This window comes from Rattus norvegicus, chromosome Y (genome assembly GCF_021556685.1).
Source record: "Rattus norvegicus strain SHRSP/BbbUtx chromosome Y, alternate assembly SHRSP_T2T, whole genome shotgun sequence".
Lineage (NCBI taxonomy): Eukaryota > Metazoa > Chordata > Mammalia > Rodentia > Muridae > Rattus > Rattus norvegicus.
In genome coordinates, this window is record NC_141555.1 from 22,185,863 (window position 1) to 22,192,006 (window position 6,144).

Here is a 6,144-nt window from a genome sequence, read left to right on the forward strand (position 1 = left end):
TCCTCATACAAGTGTGGACTTCTGTGGGTTGTAGTAGGGAAAGGTTGAGAACACTGGCTGAGAGTTGTAAATGCAGAAGTACATGATTGAGGGAGGGAAAGGCCAGTGTGTAGATCATAAAGAACTTCACATTATTCATTGTTTAAATTATCATTAGGAAGTGGACTTCTGCAAAATGACCTCAGCAGAACCTCATGGTAGAAAAAGAGTAACTGATTCACTGGCGATTTAGATGCACTGGATTGTTAAATATGGGCTTATAGGTAGAGACATATCAGCACATTAAGAATGGAGAGTCAATCCTGTGTGATCTGTTAAGCTTCCCTACTCCATGTTTTCAGGGAAACAGCATCAGATTTTAACAATGAGCTATAGAATAATACCGATTTGTTGAAAATCCCAATCATAAGAAAAACTGACATCCTTCATGATGCACATAATATCTCAGGTGCACTGGACTCAGCAGGACTGAATATCTTCTGTCAGCATGGCTTTTTATTGACAACCCTTACATAACTGCAGAGCTCCAATCTGCTTTAGCCACGTCATCAGCTCCCCATTCTGTTGGAGTGAGATTAGATCACTGCGTCTGCCTATGCAGTCTTTCTTTACCTATAAAGGCCCAAGGAACTGTTCTCACTCCAGTGAGCTGTTTTAAGTAATCTTGAATCGCATTGGTGTTGTTAGTGGCTATGATGTCTACAAGTCCCAGAGCAACATGTTTGAATGGGAGATGATTGAGAATTTCTTGAATATTTCTGCAAAAATGTACAGGTGGGAATGGATGAACAGTACCGCCTTCCCAGACTGGATCTTTCAGTTCACATACACGTGAGCCATGCTGTCACGCTGCAGCTTCCCAGAAAAGAAAGTTCAGTTGAATATACTGGTCTGTTTGAGAATCGTAATCCCAATGCGTTCTAAACCATGCATCCTACTTGAAGTCCATAGATAACATTGAAGAAAGAAGCTTTTCCTTTTTCCTGCTTGCACTCACATTGCCACCAAACACTCACAGACATTAGAACCTGCATTCTGAAGATTTATCCATATACTAATTAACATATGAGACATCTAGACTTTTGGATCAATAAACTATTGGATTCTAGGACTTTCCAAATAGCCACCCATTGTCCAATTACGTGGTCCATAATTGTCATTGTAACAAATGCCTTTTCTCTCTACAGAGAGATTCATCCTTTCTGTTCTGTTAGGGAATACCGTCTTCTGCACCAGGAATCTAGAGAAGACCTTTTAGTGCTGCTTGTGTCTAATAAGAGGTTCAGCTCAATTACAAATTTCCAATGGCCACATTCCCTTAGCATGATTTTCATATTCTTATTTTCTATAGTTCATGGGAACAGAGTAAATTAGAAATAGTGATCTGTCAATGCACAGTAATATATTTGCATGAGTGCATCATGTAGAAGAATTACGGATAAAAAAGAATTGGAAAACCAGATGTCTTTCCTTTTGTGGACCAAGACCTGATAAACTGAACTATAAAAATCTGAGACAAGTTGTCTGAAGTTTGTTCTTTCTTTCAATCATGGGTCTCCTAGGGAAGGATTTCAGGTATCAAGAGCCAGAAAGAATTATTTTTATTGCTGACCCAACTCACCTGTTGAATACCTCATTATTGGAAATGAAGAAAAACTGTATCCTTCCTGGTATAATGTGTATAAATCTATATATCATTCATAGAATGGGTACTTTTAGCTCTTAGTTTCAAAGCAACGGTCTGTGGAGACGCAGAATTGATTCTTTCCCACATTAATTCTCAGGCTGATGTTTGGTCTCAAAAGTTCATTTCAAGAGTTGCTTTATAGCAGTCATTTACTGAATTGGAAGAAACTCATTTTAAATGTTGTGAAATCTATTAGAACAATATCAACTACCTTTCTCCCTTCTCATTTTTAAAATGAATCATTTTCCATCAAATGCCTGTTGTCTCTACTGCAGGCTGCCTCCTCCCAAACCAGTCTGAATCTTACTCTTAGCAGTGCATTTATGATACATCAATGTAATTTCCTTTCAACTTTCACCACATGAAGAGTGTTAATTCTTCATTACATGTGATGTGTCTAATCTACATTGTCACCAAGGATGAGATTTGAGAGTTTTGAGATGCTGAGGTGTAATGAAGTATCTACAAATAACCTACTAGGATGACTGGCAGTTTAGACAATGACCATGTCTATACCATATATGTACTCCTGTAGGTATCACAAAACTTCTCTCTTTGGCTGAGTTTGATCCAGTTCAATTAAGACAGTAAAAAAGGAAGGAAAAAAGTCATGCACATGGGATGGAAACATAGCTCATGCATTTTGAACATTTCCTAAGAATAGAACTAAAATGGTAACCCATGCAGAATTCTCTCACCCAACTGGCTTCAGTGGGAATTGCATGCATATGGTGCATAGCCTTAAAGCAGGCAAAACACTTACATAAAAAAGAAACAATAACAGTGTCCTTTGCCTTACATAACCTTTGCAGTTTTATGAGATCCCCTTTGTGGATTCTTGATCTTAGATCATAAGCCATTTGTGTTTTGTTCAGGAAATTTTCTCCAGTGCCCATGTGTTCGACATGCTTCCCCACTTTCTTTTCTATTAGTGTGAGTGCATCTGGTTTGATGTGGAGGTCCTTAATCCCATTGGACTTAAGCTTTGTATAGGGTGATAAGCATGGATCAATCTGCATTCTTCAACATGCACAGCTCCCATTGAACCAGCACCATTTGAAGAAATGGAGAATTTGAAGAAATTTGAAGAAATCTATTCCATTAGATGTTTTGGCTCCTTTGTCAAAAATCACGTGACCATAGGTTTGTGATTTCATTTCTGGGTCTTCAATTCTATTCAACTGGTCAGTCTGTCTGTCTCTGTACCAATACCAAGCAGTTTTATCACTATTGCTCTGTAATACTGCTTGAGTTTAGGGATAGTGATTCCCCCAGAAGTCATTTTATTGTTGAGGTTTTCATTAATCTGGGTTTTTTGTTATTCCAAATGAATTTGTAAATTATTCTGCCTAACTCTCTGAACAATTTGATTCGTATTTTGATGGGGATTGCATTGAATCTGCAGATTGCTTTTGGTAAAATTGCCATTTTTACTATATTAATCCTGTGAATCCATGAGCATTGGAGATCTTTCTACCTTCTGACATATTCTTCAATTTCTTTATTCAGCGGCTTGAAGTTCTTACCATGCAGATCTTAAACTCAAATTTTTCACTTCTTCTTTAAAAGGGGAACAAGAATACCTTTAGCAGGGAATAGGGAGGCAAAATTTATAACAGAGGCAGAAATAACACTCATTCCGAGTGTGCCCCACATGTAGCCCATACATATACAGCCACCAATTTAGATAATATAGATGAAGCAAAGTAGTGCAGGCCAACAGGAACCGGATGTAGATCTCTCCTGAATACCGCAATCATATAGGCCAATGGCAGCAGCAAAACACTGAACTTAGAATTGGACCTCTGTTAAAGGAATCAGAGAAAGAACTGGAAGAGGTTGAAGGGGACCGAGACCCCATATAAACAACAATGCCAACCAATCAGAACTTCCAGGGACCAAGCCACTATCCAAAGATTATACATGGACTGACCCTGGGGTCCAACCTCATAGGTAGCAATGAATAGGTATTAAGATCACCAGTAGAAGGGGAAGCCCTTGGTAGTTCCAAGACTGAACCCCCAGTGAACATGTTTGTTGGAGTGAGGGTTTTAATGGGGTGAGGATGGGGAGGGGAAGCACATATTGAGAGGGAGGGGGATGTGTTAGGGGGATGTTGGCCCAAAAACTAGGAAGGGGAATAACAATTGGGATGGTAAGTAAGAAATACTCAAGTTAGTAAAGATTAAAAAAATAAATAAATAAATAACGAAATAATAGCAACAATAATGTTAATGATAATAAACTGACACAAAAACTATTGAAACTAGTCACCAAATACATATTCAAGTCCAAAAACATAAAAACTAAGTATAAAAAAGTTTTTAGAAACATGGAATTTATTATCTCTCCCAAGTGGTTCCCACTGTGACTATATTTCACGAAACCTGAGAAAGATAGGTCTCATTTTTCTGATTTCTATTTTTACACCATTGGTGAATGTTTTCATTTCCTGAGAGTCATTAGAGCAAAACTATTGGGTTTCTCACTAGTTTGTTCTATACGATCATCAGTAGAGTACTATATTTTAGGAGAACCTAAACATATGACCGCAAGGATGCATCATGGATATCTTTTGCATCATGAAATTGGTATCCACAGTGGGCCATATTAGCAACATCGAAAGTCCAATCCACATGTTTAACTCTGGCTTGTTGTGAACAAATTATCAATCCCAAGGGCCCTGAATGTTTCAGTGATCTACCTCTGCATACGGTTCGTCAGATTACAGGATGGCTACACCAAACATGAAAAAACAACTTTCTTAAGAGTTGAAAAACACAATTTATTATGATAAATATATATTAACTTTTTTCAAAAAGTGTTTAAATGATCCAATCATAACATAAAGTTCATGACCTTAACTGAACTGAAAATTCACCAGAAGAACAAAAATTTAAAAAAGAATGAAAAACAAATCTTCCAACCAAACCAAATAAAGCTAATACCCGAAGAAAACAAAAGAAAAACCAAAAACAAAACAGAGTAATTAAGTTAATCAGCATTCTCTTGTTGAAGAATTAGCACCTCCGTTGTACCCTGTGGCTAGACTTGGGAACATAGTGGGAAGGCAGTCAGTCACGAATTGTAATAAATTTTAAAGATTAATCTAGTTATGCCTCTTTGGGGCCTTTACAGGTCAAGGACTTCCAAGGCTAATATGAGACATGTACAGTGTTTGGTTTCTAGATATTGAATTTCTCTTTACTGATTTCCAATAATAAACATGAAAATCCCTCAGAACAACAATGAATTAATCCTCTTAGACACCTCCTGTATGCCTAGCAATATTTGATGTGCTTCAACAATTCTTTGAAACCCTCTCATGTTCATGTTCAGTGTGAAGGGAATTCCAATGTCTGAATGGAAACTCACTTCCCTTTCCTACTTGGGCTATAGCATTTACTAAGCTCAAACATTTTCACTCCCAAGGAGATATAGATTTTAACAATTTGTCCTCTCAATGTGTACCAATATATTAATAGCATATAATTTCTACCATTCAAAGTCTTCCTAATGCATATTTCCTGAAGCCCTTAACTTTCTTCATTTTCATAACAGGTTCTGCTTCAGGAAGCCCTTATTTAGATACAATGTTTCTCCTTGGCTTTGAACCAGCTGCTCAGTCTTAGGTACTGAATTTACCCAAGCACAAGTTTCTCCCTTTTGAATTAAGCTGTTCCCAGTATGGTATATTAGGTTTTTCAACTTGAAGAATTGTCAAAGCTCTTATTGTCCCTATAGAGTTATGACTAGTAATGACCTGGTTCCATCCTACAATCATGAGAACTGAGCATTTAGAGTTCCATATTATTAAAATTGAGTCACTAGAATTCTCTTAAATGGTGTTTCCAAAGTGGGATTCAGTTGTTACTGTTTTCAAATGATTTCTCTTAAACTTTAAAATGTAAGCATTGCTCATGCACTGAATTCTTTCTCAAGAAAGGAGGAGGAATTCTGAATTCTTTCATTGACATTGAGTTTGACTTACCTGTGGAGTATACACTTCATATCTTGGATCAAACCAGCATTCCCCAACTGCACAGAGCAAGTCACTTATCTGTAGGATGTGTGTGTGTGTGTGTGTGTGTGTGTGTGTGTGTGTGTGTATGTCACTCCATGGTAACTCCTGCTACATTTTGGAGAAGCACACTTCTTCAAAGATACCATGGCCTCCTTTGTTTTGCATGCCTCTATAACATATCTAATCACTTCAAATTGCACCATTTACTTATAACTTTGGGCCACAAATTAAACTCATAATATCCTCCAATCTTCATATGGATTCAGAGCTCAATGATAAATAATTTTTGGAGACCTTAGATTCAAAGTTGTCCTAAAACTCATTAAGTATTTATTGTTCTGTAAATGCAAATCAAGCTGGTATTTTGGACATTTGAGTTTCATGGCCAGAAATCATCAGCTAAATGCATTTCCTCCATTCTTGGCAAGTTCAT

General features: G+C 37.2%; 1 pseudogene; it reads right to left on the reverse strand.

The window, feature by feature from the left end:
- Positions 1-495: 495 nt before the first annotated feature.
- Positions 496-840, reverse strand: LOC147997985 (glutaredoxin-1 pseudogene; annotated as a pseudogene).
- Between the last annotated feature and the right edge of the window lie 5,304 nt (positions 841-6,144).